The sequence below is a fragment of the Pongo pygmaeus genome, chromosome 18 (assembly GCF_028885625.2).
Source record: "Pongo pygmaeus isolate AG05252 chromosome 18, NHGRI_mPonPyg2-v2.0_pri, whole genome shotgun sequence".
Classification (NCBI taxonomy): Eukaryota; Metazoa; Chordata; class Mammalia; order Primates; family Hominidae; genus Pongo; species Pongo pygmaeus.
In genome coordinates, this window is record NC_072391.2 from 53,226,130 (window position 1) to 53,243,302 (window position 17,173).

General features: G+C 43.5%; 1 long non-coding RNA gene across 1 annotated transcript in view; it reads right to left on the reverse strand.

Annotated features, from left to right (window-relative positions):
* Positions 1–17,173, reverse strand: part of LOC134738606 (uncharacterized) — a 105,030-nt gene that overhangs the window by 11,652 nt on the left and 76,205 nt on the right. The window contains exons 3-4 of the long non-coding RNA XR_010124468.1: positions 3,542–3,829; positions 2,562–2,728 (exon numbers count right to left, since the gene is read on the reverse strand). This is a non-coding gene — a long non-coding RNA (uncharacterized LOC134738606). The remainder of the gene's footprint in view (positions 1–2,561; positions 2,729–3,541; positions 3,830–17,173) is intronic.

Here is a 17,173-nt window from a genome sequence, read left to right on the forward strand (position 1 = left end):
GGAAGGTGGGTAAACACCGGCTGATGGAGGTCTGCTCTGGTGAGGTGACCTGGGGATACCAAGGGAGGAGTGGACCCAAGAGCCATTCCAATGAGCACAAGCCCTTGGGGGATGCTGGCTGTCTCTTATAGAACTATAGAACTTTCTGAACCATGGAGAGGATGGAGCTGAGACTCTGAAGTCTATTGCCCTAGTTCCAAGCTGGCTCCACCACAAAAAAACTTTGGGAAAATTTCTTAAGCACCCAAACCTTAGCTTTCTCATTTGTAATATGGGATGAATAACAACTAACGTGCAAGGTTATTGAGAGGATTAGAGGTGAGGCAGATAAAATACCTGGAACGAAGTAATAATAAATGAAAGAATTATAATTAGTCCTAAGTTCATCAGAGATTCCTGAGACCCCCTATGAGGTGTCTCCTTCCTTTAGGTCTCAGGGGTGGGGTCACAACTACGCTGGATTAGTGAAAAGCAAAACACCAATAAATACATCAATGTACAAGTGTACTCATCATCAAGGACAAGCAACAATAGGTACACGTGTCATTTACATGTGTGTGGCACACGGGCAGCAAAAAGAGAAGGAGGTGGGTCCCTTTGTCCCTTTCACTAAAAAACAATGGGTCAGGGCGCCCAACTATGGAAATCTGGGCGAAGGGGTTCATAATTCAGCTTCTCCACTGGGAGAAAGATGCCTTTTTAATCTGCAAACTGACGGAAAGTAGCCTACTTACCCTAACATCTCTGTCATTAAGTGGCCTCCTTGATACTTTGATACAGGTAACTGTGGCTCTCAGGGAATCCTAGGAGGCCACTGTTCCAGAATCTCTTCTCCAGGTAGGGGCCTGTGTTGCGGGTGTCGGGCAAGCACAAACTTAATACAGTTGCTCAGATCTAGGGAAGATTATTTTTCCTACATTGAAAAAGACAAGCATTTACTGAGCATCTACTGTTTACAAGGCAGGTAGTGTGTTAAAGGCTTTACCTGAAGTGCCTGGTGTAACCATTCATTTATTCAGCAATTATTTATTGAGTTGCAACAAGGCACTGTGTAAGATGTCAGGGATGCACTGGGGTCAGGTAGACAAGCAAACAGATCACAACCACAGGATGGTAAATATCACAACAGAGTAGGACCAGGGCAGAGAAGCAACACCTAACCTGGTCTTCGCAGAGGAGGGTGCAAGAAACCTTCCTGGAAGGAGTGAAACCTAAGCGGAACACTGAAGCCCAACTGAAAAGTAAGTTAATCGGGTGAAGGGGAGGTGTGGATGGGAGGTTGTGGGGGAATGGAACATTCCAGACAAAGGAAAGAGCAAGCCATAAGGCCTGGCAGTAAGAGAGACAGAGAGTGGTTCAGTAGAGGAATTGTTAGCAGTTCACTACGGTTGGAGCAGAAAAATGGCTGCAGCAGTAAGCAAAGGTCTGGTCATGAAAGATTGACAGGCCTGGAATCAAGTTACAGATTTAGCAAATGAAAATACAGTTGCTAAACCTGATGAACACTACCTTAGCCAGGTAATCAAGGTCAACATCAACAGTGGTAAGTCATATGGACAGTACAGACCCTTAATGAGATGTGATGAGAATGGCTCTTGACCTCTGTGGTCTTCCTCCCAAAAAAATAATACCCCAGCCTAATCATGAGAAAAACATCCGACAGGCTGAATTGAGGGGCATTCTACAAAACCCCAGACCAGTGCTCCTCAAAAGAGTCAAGGTCATCAAAAACAAGGGAAGTCTAAAAAACTGTCACAGCCAAGAGGAACTAAGGAGACTTGACAACTAAATATGATACGGTGTCCTGGACAGGATCCTGGAATAGAAAAGGACACCGGGGAAAAACTAAGGAAATCTAATGAAGTATAGACTTTAGTTAATGATAATATATCAATCTTAGTTCATTGATTGTGACAAATGTATCATACTGGCATAAGATTTTTTTTTTTAAGAGATGGCGTCTTACTCTGTCACTCAGGCTGGAGTGCAATGGTGCAATCATGGCTCACTGCAGCCTCGAACTCTTGGGCTCAAGCGATCCTCCCACCTCAGCCTCCTGAGCGGCTAGGATTACAAACGTGCGCCACTGCACTGGCTTGACGTAAGATATTAGTTATAGGGGAAACCGGGTGCGGGGTGTGTGGTAACTCTGTACGATCTTTATATTTTTTTCTGTAAATCTAAAATGAGTCTAAAATTAAAAGTTTATTTAAAAATGCAGGTTGCCCAGTTAAATCTGAATTTCAGATAAACAATGATTTTTTTTTAGTGTTAAGTATATCCCATGCAATATTTGGAGCATCATTATACTAAAAAATTATTCAGTGTTTATCTGAAATTTAAATTTTACTGGGTGTCTTGGCAACTCTGCCTGGAAAGGGGTTTACCCTGAGAACAGTAAGAAGGGCAGTGATGAGCTACCAAAGGTCACAGCCAGGACGGCATATGATGTGCCACTTCTACAGCAGATGTACAGGTGAGGAAACTGAGGCTCAGTGATTTAGCCAGTCTCCCAGCTAGCTTAGTGAGGAAGCAAGGATCTGAACATGGGCCTGCCTCACCCTAAGCCTGTGTCTGTCCATTACACCTCCAGACTTCACAAAACTTTTTCTTTCTTTTTTTTCTTCAACTTTTATTTTAAGTTCCGGGATACATGTGCAGGATGTCCAGGTTTGTTACATAGGTAAACGTGTGCCATGGTGGTTTGCTGCACAGATCATCCCATCACCTAGACATTAAGCACAGCATTCATTAGCCATTCTTCCTGATTCTCTCCCTCTCCCCACAACCCCTCAGCTCTGACAGGCCCCAGTGTGTGTCATTTCCCCGTATGTGTCCATGTGTTCTCATCATTCAGTTCCCACTTATAAGTAAGAACATGTAGTGTTTGGTTTTCTGTTCCTGCATTAGTTTGCTGAGGATAAGGGCTTCCAACTCCATCCATGTCCCTGCAAAGGACATCACAAAACTTCTTCCAGAAACATCCACCTCCATGAAGAAGAGCATGAATTCACTCTTGCTGGCAAAAAAAAAAAAAAATGAAGTGGGGGTCGAGAGCACATATTGAGCCCAGAGGACTCCAGCAAAAGCAGGCAAGTACTCCTGAGCACTAAAACACAGGGCCACAACTCCTGCTGGGCACTAGCTCTCCACGGAGGTCTCCCTCACCCTCTTATCTGCCTTCACCTTCACATCAAACCAGGGACACTCAGAGCCATGAACTGAAATGTTGGAAAGGGACTTAGGAGCCATTCATCCGACATCCCCCTTTGGGCAGGATTCCCATCCACGGTTGTTGCCGTGAATGTCACCTCCTTGGTTTGGCTCTTAATTCTTGGCCCCTGTTTGTGGCAGTCTTTCCTCACCTTCGATTCCCTGCTTCCAATTTGTTCAGGTGTCAGAAAGCAGTTCACCAAGCTAACTAGACCTACGTGTTAAGTAAAAGTCAGTGGTCTCAAGCAAGGGCCCAGAAGGCTCTTCTGTGTGGAAAGAGAAACTTTGTAATGTGTATTCCTGCTGCTCAGGGATGTTTGGGGCTTACCTCCTCCCCATCTTGTTCCAAATAGATGTTGCTGCTTTAGACCTGGGTTCCATAGAAATGAGGTTAAATAACTGCATTTAGCTTAGCACAGCCCAGGAGTTACATTAGCATATTTTAGTAGCACAAGGGAGAATACAGAGGAGCAACAGAAGGGTGACGTGTGCTCGGCCGGCAGAGTCTCCTGCAGGAAATTACTGACGCCAGCCAGCTGCTCCAGGCCCCTGTCGGGCTGTTTCTCCTCCTCTCCCATCTCTCAGGGGATAGCCGTCCTGCTATGGCTTGTCAGCTCTGGAGGACAAAGAGGGTAAAACTCTCAGTCTGCTGAGTGCCTGTCTCTAGCATGTCCCCTCCAGAAGCCACGGCTAAACACAGCCCTGCCAGGGGTGGGGGTGGGACGAAGTGTCCAGCAATCCTCTTTTCTCTAGAAATGGGATTGGAAATGGGGTAATCGTCTAAATGGGCAGTCCTGATGAGTCGATAAGCATAACTCCCATTTTATTACGGTGATGAGGCTGCCTGAGCGGGCGTAATCCCTCTGCCGGGCTCCAGGCGATTGCCAGGCAGCCAGCCACTACCCCGCCTCTCCACCACGGCTGCATTAGACTGATGGGAAGAGGCTGAGCTCTCCACTGAACTGCATTTCATAATGGCATTTAAAAGCACAGATCCCGGGTCACGCCAGAGTCCAGGACACTGCTGGCCAAACTGCCTCTCCCCCTTCATACTGCCCTCCTGCTCCCCCAACCAGTGATGGGGACTACATGGTCAAAATGCAGGGCCATGCTCAGCCAGGTAAGACGAAAAAGATGTCAGGGAAGACCCCAAATTAAAATGGATCAAGAAAATATGATATTAGGTTGGTGCAAGGGTAATTGCGGTTTTTGCCATTAAAAGTATTGGCAAAAACCATAATTACTTTTGCACTAACCTAATATAATGGAAAAACTGTGGATTCTAGCACCCAGCAATCCCACTAACTCTCTGGGAACTCTATTTCCTCATCTGCATTATGTGATTTGTATGGTTCTTTCCTGCTCTCCCACATAAATTCATGGATTCATGACTCTCCAACCCAGCCAGGAATTCTACCCTTATAGACTAATTCCTTTGTGTTGTAAAGGCTGTTTTATCTTTCATACTTCCCTATTGAAATTATAATTTTCTACTTTGTTAATGCACATTTTGTGGGAGAGGAAGACCTGTTAGTAGCTGGAAGTGAGGCCCTGAGGGAACAGGACAGGCAAAGGGGGAGTAACCAGGAAAATGCAAAGGGTTCAGGAAGGGAGGTGCAGAGACACTCAAGGCCATGTCGTCTGAGAATGGGTGAGGTCCAGGTAAAGGGCTGCAGATTAGGGCAGCTGGTTCTGCCGGTGGAGCTCAGGGGCCTGCAAAATAAATCGTATCATGTGTGTATATCTGACTCCTGAAACAAGGCTTCATCTTTACCCTATTCACTCACGTACTCACTCACCCATCAGCCAGGAGGCAATGAGGTACAGAAAAATTAAGACTGCTTTTAGGGCCAAGTGTGGTGGCTCACACCTGAAAGCCCAGCACTATGGGAGGCCAAGATGGGAGGATCCCTTGAGACCACGAGTTCAAGACCAGCTTGGGCAACATAGTAAGACCTCTTCTATACAAGAAATAATCAATGAAAATTACCCAGGTATGGGGTGGGTACCCATAGTCCCAGCTACCCAGGTGGCCGTGAGGTTGGAAGATGGCTTGAGCCCAGGAGGTTGATGCTGCAGTGAGCCATGATCATGCCACTGCACTCCAGCTTGAGTGGCAGAGAAAGACCCTGTCTCTAGAAACACAAACAAACAAACAAACAAAAAACTAGACTTAGATTATAAAGCTAGGCCCTAGCAGCAGTGCCAGTATTTAATTGTCATGACATTGAATAAGGCATTTACCATTCTAAGCCAGCAAAATAAGGCTAATGCCCACCTTGCACACTCCATGGGCAGGGTTGCCACCTTGCACAACTCCAGGGGGTGCCATGCCCACAGGAGTCTATATGAACTGAGCTCACCAGACCTAGGCAATGCGCAACTTGCACAGCCAAATGTAGCAGCCTGACTTGTAGTTAAAATGTCAAATGACATAAGCTACATTAGCCATAAACACTATTAACACAGCAGTATTATTATATCGGTCACATTCTAGAAGAGGGTGCTAGATATATAAAACACATATTCTTGAAAAGCTGAAATTTAGTAGCATCAAGTTTTGCATTCTATCCAATTCAACCATTATATCACCCTAGTGTTATCTTTGTCATTCAGACCATAGGAAGCATTAAAAAGAATAGCAAAATAGGTGTGGCTCCAAACCTAGGGTGAGGCAAATACTCGTCCTTACGCAGGATGTGTCTCCCTGGTCCCAAGCCCACTTTGCCCTTGGTACTATCAGCCTTTTGAAATATTCTTTATTATAAGACACTCAAGGGATCTCAGTGAAGGCAAGCCACCATGATGGACATCTCAGATCAGGTTAGGGGGACCAGAAATGTCCAACCCAAGAGGAATTTCCCTGGATGTCACACCCTCTCACACACCAACTCACCATCAGCTCAGGGCAGCAGGTCCTGAAAGCACCCTCTCCTACTGTTATGCACTGAATGTCTGTGGCCCCTCCAAATTTATATGCTGAAATCTAACCCCCAATGTGATGGTGTTTGGAGGCAGGGCCTCTTTGGGAGGTATTCAGGTCATGAGGGTGGAGCCTTCATGAATGAGATTAATGCCTTTAGAAGAAGAGGTCAGAGAGCTGGCTTGCTCTCTTTCTGCCAGGTGAGGATACAATGAGAGTCAGCTGCTTGCAACCCAGAGGAGTCCTCACCGGAACCTGACCATGCTGGCACCCTACTCTCAGACTTCCCAGCCTCCAGAACTGTGAGAAATAAGTGTCTATCATTCATAAGCCATTTGGTCCAAGATACTTAGTTACAGCAACCCAAATGGACTCAGATACCTCTCAACTTTTCAACAGGCCACTTTTGCCTGAGAAAGGAGAAAAACCACAGATTTGTGACTCTCCCACTGCCCACTACTCCACTGACTCCAAATCCCCTCTGATTTTTCCCCTGACCATTGGTGAGGTTCAGGTCAGGCAGGTTAAAAATGTTGAAATAATGTAAAGTTCCTTGATCCCTTGCTGCCCTTACAGGAGGGGGAAGATGGAAATAGAGAATACTAAATGCATTTGTTCCCATCTCTCCATTCTCATTCACTGTCCTGATTCCCATCATCTGCATCAGATGCCTCCTAATGTGTCTCCCTGATCCCAAGACACATTACCCTCCACATCTCCACCCCACACTCCTCTCAGAGCTTCTGCTCTAAAACACAGCTCTTGGCTAGTCATGTCCTCGGGTTGCAGGCTGCACAGTGCTCCTGTACATAGAGGGCACCATCTCAGCCATAGGCTTGTTCCCAACCTCACCTCTAGCCGCTTCCTCTCACATAACAAACATGGCAGCCCCAAGGGGTGGCTCTCTGTTCCTGAACAACCCTCATGTATCTATTCATTCAGTGAACGTTTACTTGAGAGTCTAAGGTGTATTGGGGCACTGCACTGGGCACTGGAAATGTAGTAAAGGCAAACCCAGCAGGATCCTGGAGCTCCCAACCTTCCAGGGAAAACAGACATCAATCAGATAACCACAAAAATAAATGTGTGATTACAAACCATGATATTTGATAAGGAAATGTGCTCTGAGATGTACTAGGCAGAAGGGCTGAAGCAGTCAGGGAGATCCAGGGAGGTTTCCCTGAAGAAGTGATATTTGAGCTGAAACCTGAAAAATGAGAAGGGATGAATTAGGTAACGGGGGTGGGAGGGGAGGGTGGCAGCAACAGGAGAAAGTATTCCAGGCTGAGGGAGCTACCTGGGCTGGGGGCCTGTGAGCAGACTGGTGCCACTCGGGACAGGGCTGGGGGCACTGGGAAGGTCTCCAGGGGCCAGATCATGAGGGGCCTTAGAGGCCCTGCTGAGGATTTGAGTCTTTATCCTAAGACAAATTAGAAGGCATTAAGGGGTTTTAAGCATTGGGAGGGAGGTAGTTTGGGGATCGTGTGACGTGAGCAGATTTGCATTTCAGAATGGTCATTCCAGCTGCAGGGAGAAGGGGTTGGAGGGCTCAGGGTGGATGTGGGAGGTCCATTGAGGAGGTAGATATTGCCTCCATTCTGGGCAAGACACATGGATGCCAACTTGGACTGGGAGCTGAGAACAGAGCAAATGAACTGATCAAGCCAGTTTACCAAGGCAGATGGATGGGTGGTGCCATCTGGAAAGATGGAGCACTGGAAGATGATTGGATTTGGGTGAAAAGATCCTGAGATCTGTTTGGGACAGAATGGGTCTAGGGAGCCTTTGAAGCTTCCAAGTGGAAATAACAGTGATGGATGGGTCTGGGATGGAGACACGCATTTTGAGAGTCATCTGCACACAGACTGCAATGGAAGATATGGACATGAACCAGATTGCTTTATATCACCACTTAAAGCCACCTTCTCTCTCCAGTCACTCCACCTGTGCCTGCCCCCATGCAGGGAGACAGGTCTCTGCTGCCTCACGGTGACCCCATAGGCCCCTGTACGAGCTCCTGCTGCTACAGTGCCTCTTGTATTGTTTCATGGCCACTCGCTTACATGTCCATTTTCCCCACTTATGATCCAGGAACGCCGTAAGGACAGAGACACATGGCTCTCCTCCTGATGTCCTCAGCACACAGAGCACAGCCTGACCCTTTTGTGAGCAGTAAGTTACAGGCCCACTTTTCTGACCCACCACAAAGCCCCAGTGCAATGTTCCTCTAGAAAGAGGTGAAAATGCTGGCCCAGACCCAAGAGCCTCATCTAAAACCCAGTCTCAGAGTCCTCAGAGGGGAAACTATCTCACTTGCACATAGAAACCAAGATAGGTACTGAAGAATTTTAAAAAGAGAATGGTACTGATGTTTCCCCACTGTTACTACAGATAAGCAAGCACTCAGGGAATTTATGGGGGATGGATTGACAGGTAGAGAAATGGGTAAGCTTGGTCCTCAAGGAGCTTCCAGTACCATCTCTTACTCAGAACTCGCTGTGCTCATTATGTCAAAACAAAGTTATGTGTATTTCATGTGCAATATCTACAAAAAGTCAAAGCCTCAGTCCTCAAGGAGCATATAATTTCAAGAAAATATAGAACAAACATAGATGAAAAGTTAACTCTATCAATACACACAGAGCCACCCCTACCCTCTCCAGTGCCTTTTTCTAATTAGAAAAAGGTGCCTTTCCTCTAGGCAGATATGGAACCTCAGTCAGCAGGATATGTGACTTGGCTGGATTCTGGATTTAAGCCCATGTCCCCCTACACTGACCTGACATCTTTGTGCAGTGCACAACCTGCACAACACATATATGACAGGAGTAGCAGGTGCTGATAACAAGGAGGGATTGATATAGGATGGATGAACAGAGACTAGCTAGAATTGATTGGGTAAGAACAGAAGAAACAACTACAAGGAATGCCAGAGGCATATCCAGTGACAAATCAGATTTGACCAAGGCAAAGGGTACACTTGACGGAGTAAGGAAATGAGATTGGGAAGCTTAGTTGGGGAGTAATTAGCGAAGGCCTCAAACACCAGGCTAAGGAGTTTGCACTTGACCTTGCAGGAACTGACCCCTGCCTAGGGTCATTATCCTCCTTCCACCAAAGTAGTGCCACAGAGCATTGGCAGCCAGTATCAATTCTCACCAAAGAAAGTGCCCACCTGCACCCTGAAGGTCATGAAAGATACCAGGTGACAAGAAAACAACTAAATATCTCTGTGCTGACACAGAACCCCTAATAAGGTCTAATCCCTTGCATTTGTAGCCTGCATAAAAATATATGTTTTATGTCCAATATATTTATTGTTACAATAGTCTCCTTTGATTAACGGATAAGAAAGCAGGGCAATTAAGGACCTTGGTGAAGGTCAAAGAAAAAATCCACAGGGGCAAAGCTGTGACTTGAACCCAGGTCTATCACTCAGAATCTGATGCTCAAGGGCACTCAGCCTCCCTGCACTTGCCTCAGCAGGGTCCCTCTCTCACCAGTCTCCACGCTGACTACTTGAGTTTGCCAGCCCTGGATCCTTTCCAAGAAAAGACAAAGCTTCCAAACAAGCAGTAATGACATTGATTATTCCAAGCCAGAGGCAGGGGATTCTGGATCATTTCCTTAAAATACTTGCTCAGCAGTACCCGGGTCCTCACCCCCACCACCCCTGGTCCCAAGAAAGATATGTAGAGTACTTCATTAACATGAAGGGGAGAAGAATTCCCTGTGGATTTTTGCAGTCTCATTTCCCTAGCTTGTCAAATGCCAGCAGCAAGCCAGTCTGGCTGCATTGTTAGCTTGGCTGCATCTTATTTTTGTGGTGTTTTGCAGATTGCAGCAGCTTTTTTTTTCTAGCTAGGTGAAAACATATCACCTTTAAGCTTCCTGGTGTAACACTCAAAAGATTTTCCTATTCTTGGACTTCATAATGCAGAATTCTCTTCTGCTATCACAAGCCATTTTTTTTTCTCCAAGAAAGAACATAACATTTATTTTTAATACCATACTCCAAGATATGTGATCAAAATGTAATTTTTAGAAAAACAAGTAAATAAAAGACTTTCCAATATGTCAGGCAAAAAATAAAAGACATGCTGTTCAAAAGCTAAATTTCAGTCATTGTATTTACATTCCTTTTTTTTCTGCTTCACCCTTTTGTTACTAAGGAAGTTGGAATGAAAGGGGATTTGTCTCTTTTTCTCAAAAACCCATCTCTCGCTGCTAAGTTTCTCCACACCTGAATTCACACATCTCCCACATCATGATAATTACCTCCATGGTAACCACTCATGACATCACAAATACAATCTGATAGCAGAAGAAATAAGAGCTCCTGAGACCCTGTTGGATACAAATGCCCTGTACGACCTAAGGGCCTCCACAGCAGGAACAAAAGGAATTTTGTCTTGAGATTTTAGCAGAAAAGTAATTTTTGAAATCTATTCTTGGATTTGGACGTTTATTGGATTTCAAAGCTTCTTGCTGCCCAGGAGCTTGTGAATATGGTCAAAGGTCCATGAAATTTCCAAAGTGGTACCACAGCAGATGAACCTGAATGCAAACTGCAGGGACCAACAGAGTCCAGCCTATAGACATAAATCCTTAACTACACCTAGATCTCACTGTCTTTTCCAATGGTCAAAAGAGGGGCTCTTGAAATTGCTCCATTGTTTTACAGAAAACAAGGTCTTCCTAAGAAGTCTTTTTCTCCTATCTTTTTCTTACCCAAAATAAAGGAATGGCCCAAAACCTCAAGCCAAGCTTACCAGCTATAAACAACTTGGTGGTCAGCAGCCAAAAGAAGAGTGGACACGCCATGATCATGTGGCACATACCCTATACAAGCTTCACAGAGAAGAATGGAAGCACTTGATTGTAAGACAGAGTGGTGAGATGTGAGAGGAATATTAACCTTCGCTTTCCACAGGCATTTTTTTCTGCAAATGGCACCAGCTTTGGGACTTAAAATTTTATTCCAAATACTATTTAGATGCATCAGGGCTCTCAAAATATGGATTTCAAGTTGGAGACATCAAAGTGCATTATTTACTAAAACCACTGCAGCTTTTTTCCCCTCTCATTTCACAAGATGCTATTGTAAATTCAGGCTGCTTTAATCTCTGTGATTAAAAAAAAAAAAAGGAAGAAAGAAAAAAAAAAGTGCTGCTTGAAGAGGAACTGAACTCACAATCTGGGAGCTAGAAAGTAAATATTACCCAGAGAGTACCTCACTTTAATTACTGGCCTGAACATTGGTTTCAATTTACATGTGTTTTAATTAGCCATGGAAGGGTTCACCTATTATTCTCTGAATACAAAACTTAAAAAGCAAACACAAAATAGGGAAAGAAAGGCTTATTTAAGGGCCTCCAAGGATTAATCTTTGCATTCTTCTCATTTTTTCCCCGAATTTGGGGATAAAATTTGTCACAGGGAATTTGATCTTAGGCAAACATTGAATTTGGTTTGTGAACACAAGCTACTTCTGAACACTATTTTAGCAAACAGAATTTTAGAAGCATAAGGTTCTAGCAGAGGGCTATACAAAATTTTGCATAAACTAAATAACAACTGTTTCCTCCTGAAATGCAGGAAATCAAGCTGCACGGATATGTTTGCTGATTGGGTGAGTGAATGAGTGAGTCAATCAGTGAAAACTCCAGGCTCCTTTACTCTTCCTACCTTTCTTTAACATCCTTAAACTTTTATTTGAATTTTTTAAAGTTTGTAAATTGTTTTGCTTGTCCATCTTGGACTGTCAGTTTCTGCCACCAAAAAAAAAGAGTAAAATTAATTTTAATTGACTTTAATTTCAAAAATGTGTCACACCAGATTTCTAAAAAGTTGCATTCTCAAAACAACTAGGCATTAACAACTAGGCTTCAAGAAGCCTTAGAATGGCTGTAACTAGAGAAAGATGTGTGGCTGACTGATTTACCAAGGACTAACAATGACACTTGGGGATAAAGCATTTCTGGATTACGAAGACATAACCTTTTTATTAAGTCTTGAGCCCCTTACTCCAACTCCACTAACCAGCCAACAGTTATTCAAGCAGGTCCAACTGAGTTTCTGCACTGGGCAAGGAACTCTGTTAAATGCTTTGGGGGATAAAAAGAGGTCCAGTGGTGTGGTGGCTCACACCTGTAATCCCAGCACTTTGGAAGGCCAAGGCAGGTGGATCACTTGAGCCCAGGAGTTCAACACCAGCCTGGGCAACATGGCAGAACCCCATCTCTACAAAAAGTACAAAAATTAGCCAGGCATCGTGGTACATGCCTGAAGGAGCTACTAGGGAGGCTCAGGTGGGAGGATCACTTGAGCCCACGAGGTCAAGGTTGCAGTGAGCTGTGAACGCGCCATTGCACTCCAGCCTGGGCGACAGAGCAAGACCCTGTCTCCAAAAAAAAAAAAAGAGGTTGAATACATGGTTGTTAAGAAGTTAAGAAGTTTGTTAAGGGAGGTAGGACCTCTATAGACCTGTGGCAAGCACTTGTTCTAAGTTCTAAGGAACAGGGAACCACTTCTAAGTGGGGGGACAATTATGGGCTCTACAGAAATGATAATAGTCAATCTGAGAGGACTGAGCAAGAATCAATGGAGAGGCATAATACATGCACTGTCCCCAAGCCAAAAGCCTGGTGTATATTTAGAATCATCAGTACAGGACTAGTTTTGCTGAGTGTCTGCTGTGGCCAGAGTGTGGAACAGAAAGGGGATCTTGCAGGTCAAAGCCATGTACCCAAGAATGGGTAATATGGTCAGCCTGTGATCTCAGAATCTGTGTGGGAGTGAGAGGAGAAAAGGAAAGGAGTGACAATGGCCTGTAATGAGAGTTCAAAAGGAGACTTCTATAGCCTAAGACAGAGATAATGTCACTCTAAGTGTCTCTGGCAGGAGCCAAGAAAGAGAAAGAAGAAACATAGCCAATTATTAAGCTGTTGGGCTCTAGAGCTTACCCAGCCTTGCCCTGTTGGCCTGGAATGAGTTTACTGGGTGCTCCATAAACTGCTACTGCAGTGGCTCTCACCCAGTAGCATCTTAAAGGTGCTGCTCTGCTTCTGATAGTTATGCCAACCATGACATAGTAGAAAGCATTGGCTGCTGCTTCTCAGATGGCCACAACCCCAAGACAGCATGTTAGGAACCATTTACCTATCAATCCCAAAGTCCTTAGGTCTTCAGCAAAGCTTGGACCACTTGGCAAGGTCTTCTGTTTCCAGAGGAATGATGGGAAAAGCCATGGGACAAAAGTCAGGAGAGTGGTGCTGGCTGATCCTGGCCTGGACATTGACTCCCTGGGGACTTTGGGTGAGTCTCTTCCTTTCTCCAAGACCCAATTTCATTTGTTAAATGAGGAGGTTGGAACAAATACTTGCTTCCATGTCTTGCATTCTATGAGTTGGGATCAAGTGACTGTCCTAAGTTCATGAAGCTGCAGGGAAGTGAGATCCTAGAACAGATCCTGTGTCTCCTGACCCCTCAATCTAATGTTCTTTCCACAATGCTGGGCTGCATGAGCAGATGTTAAGGGTAAGAGGTAACATTCATTGAGTGGCTACCACATGCCAAGTGCTCTCTCTTGTGTGTCTGTACTACATCTAGTTAGTTCTCCCATCATCATTTGTGTTAGATAAGATTTTCAAATCATTTTACAGATAGGAAACAAACAGAAAGATTAAGTCATTTACCCATAATCACACCATTAGTAAATGCAGAGCTAGGATTTAAAGTCAGTCCAATTCCAGAACCCATTGTCTTCATCTCTACTCTCTACACTACATAGTAGAATAAGAAGGAGTAGTTCCATGACATAAAGGACATGGAACCTTAAAACAGAAAATATGGCAGTCTTTCAGAGGTGAATTCACATTGGAAGTATGCGAGCTTTCTGAAGAAATATTTTGGTTAGTGTTGCTTGCCTGCACACCTCCCCACTGACGACCACATGAATAGTCCCTGAGGGATCATTTGAGATCCAGAGTCCTTAAATGTGGTCTGAATGGAGTATGGATAATGACCACATAGAAAATCAGAAGGCAGTGGCCTCCTGGCTGACTCCTCTAGCTTATAAGACAAGGAAAACCAAAACCACCACAGATTATTTTTACTACAGAATAAAACCCAAGAGGAGTCATCCCATTGAAATCTTTAGGGAGCCACGCTGACATCACCCCGAGGCATGCACACAGGCTCACCCAGTAGAATACAACTTGGATTCGCAACTATGCCAAGACAGACATTATTTTAAGTAAAATAAGGGGAGGGAGGACTTAAAACTTCTTTCAGAGGCCTATATGACATGATCTCTATACCTTCTTTTACCTATAATATCTGAGATCTTTCTTCTAGGAGAGTGAGTTATTTTTGAGCAGATTTTTCTATTGCTAATAAATATGTGTTAGTATGATGGAAAGAACCTTGGATGAAGACTAGTGACTGTTTCTAGCCCAGCACTTTCACCAAGTGGCCTCTTGACCTTGGCTGGTCACTAGACCCTCTGGAGCCCTAGTTCCTCAACTGTAGAGAAGGGACTGATCTCTGTGAGTCAGCCAAGGACCAGGAGCCCTTGAATTGTGAATTTTGCTAGATAGATCCACCAAACAAAATTGTGATCCATGGAGATTAAATTCAAGTAAGAACAAGAGGCAGTGCTCTTCTGGAAAAGAAATTAGGTTCAGATAAAAAGCAATGCCTCTCTCTGGTTCTGGAAGCTTGGCTGGGCCTGACCTGCTGCCAAGCCTTGGGGGCTCCTCAATCTATTCACACAGCAGGAGAGCAAAAGCTCCCTCCCTGGGAAGCTGTTTGCATGAAACAAAGCAGTGCAATCCTCCTTGACCTCCCTGGAGGGAAGGTTTGCCTCCTTCTCAGGGAGAGTTTCTGCAGTAGAGATAGTAGAATACAGGAGGAAATGAGCTGGACTGGATAGATAAGGCTGAGAGGAAAGCCACATATGAGACCACTGGACCACTCTGGGATGGGGACACAAGCATCCTTCATGATTCTGCCTCTTCAGAAAATGGGTTTTCCCATAGTTCTGCCAGAAAAGCCTTTGTCACATTCTTGATGCTCACACACCCAGATGATGGCTGTTTCTCCCTATCCTTCCAGTTCATGGTTGCATTTACCAAAATTTATATTTTTTTCTGAGCCTCTAGGACCTTTCCCATGCTATCCTATAGAAGCAGGTTAGCTTTATTCAGTATTATCTGCATTGTGTAGAGTTGGGTACTTTAAAAGGAACTTCACATTTTCAGCTACCCTGCTGTCTCTCAGGGTAATCAAAAGTATTCTGGATTTTTTTCTATGCATTTAAAATTTTCGAGTTAGGTGAAATTGCCAAATCCATTCTAAGGTGGGAAAAATGAAGCATGGAAGAGTTGTGATTTATCCACAATTACACACGTAGTATGTGTCATGCCAGGATTTGAAGCCAGTCGGTGTGACTGCAGAACTCATTCTTAAGCTCAACTCTCCACACTACATAATACAATAAGTGAGGGAATCTCAATGACATAGGGACACCGCAAATTTACAAACAAATGTATTCACATATATAGGTGTGGCTTTGTCTCCTTTCTGTGTGGGGTTTGCATTTTTTTTTTTTAGGATAAATGGGATCATACACTATGTACTGTTTAATGAATTGCTTTTTCATATAATATATGTCTTGAAGATATTTCCATGCAATTTTAGAATACATCAACTTTATTTGTTTATAATGGCAGTGTATTCTACTATATGGATATTTACTTAACTTTCTTCCTACTGATAGAAAATTAAGTTTCTATTTAATTAAGTTTCCAGGTTTTCAGTTGCAATGCTTCAGTTAATATTTGGTACTGTATGCAGACATATGAATATTTCTGTAGTATAGATTTTTAGTAGTGAAATTGTTTGGTCAAGGAAAATGCACATTTTTGTAGATTTCTGATAGGGTTTTGCCACCTTGGATAAGGTCACAGTTAAAGCCACCAAGCTGATGTGGACTCCAGAGACAGACATTATGAATGAGTATCCCTACAGCTTACACATAGTACCTCACATATTCCAAGGAGCCTTTACATATATTAGCTCATTTACTCTATAATAAGTTATGAGAGAAGGCTATTGTCATCTTCAGATAAAGAAACGGAGACCAAGCAAAATTAGAGAGATTTGTCCAGGGTCAGTCTATGAATTAAAATCAGAGTTAGAACTAGAAAAAAAATTTCTCATTTGTATTAAGGCTATTTCATTAAAACCACATTGGTATAATAAATTGGATATAATAAAATGTTTGGTTTGTGCTTGGCTATTAACATATCTATGTATACAAGTTTTTAAAAGTAGACAACATGAGCACAGTTGAGCATTGCAAGTTGTGAGGATAGAAATGTACAAGAGAAGATGGGAGGTGTTTTCCAGCTCAGAAGTACTATGATCTTATGATCCTAGAGAAGTAAATAAATAAAATGAAGAGAAGAACTTAGAAAGAAAAAGTAAAAGATACCAAAAAGGGTGGTTGGGATGGGAAAGTCTTACAAAAATTGATCCCAGGAATCCCCACAAAGAGTTGCAAAAAAGAAGCCCTCAGGACATACTAATGTCTTGTGAAAGCCAGAGTAACCCAGGCTCAGACTTCCTGCCTAAAAACAGTATATAACCCAGAAATTTCTTCTCCAAACCCAAAACAGGAAAAATGACAATTACTTAATCAACAGATAATCTTTAGCTGAATTCACCTCAAAGATAATTTACTCCAAGTAAAAGATTTTACAGTTAAATATTACTTATGATTGAACAATAGATATCATTAGATAAAAGAATTTTGAAGAGGAATGAGTAAGCTTCTCTGCAGAAATGAATACAGAAATCTGTTCTTGATCATCCTGATCAGAATAATGACAGAAGGAAGAGGAAACTGTAATAATGTTTTGATAAACTTGCTCAGTCAGGTGCCCTAACATTTACATGTAAATTTCAAATAAGGATTCTACAAGGAATTAAGATACCTCCTCTCAATAGCTATAAAGACAGCCTGCCCAGTCT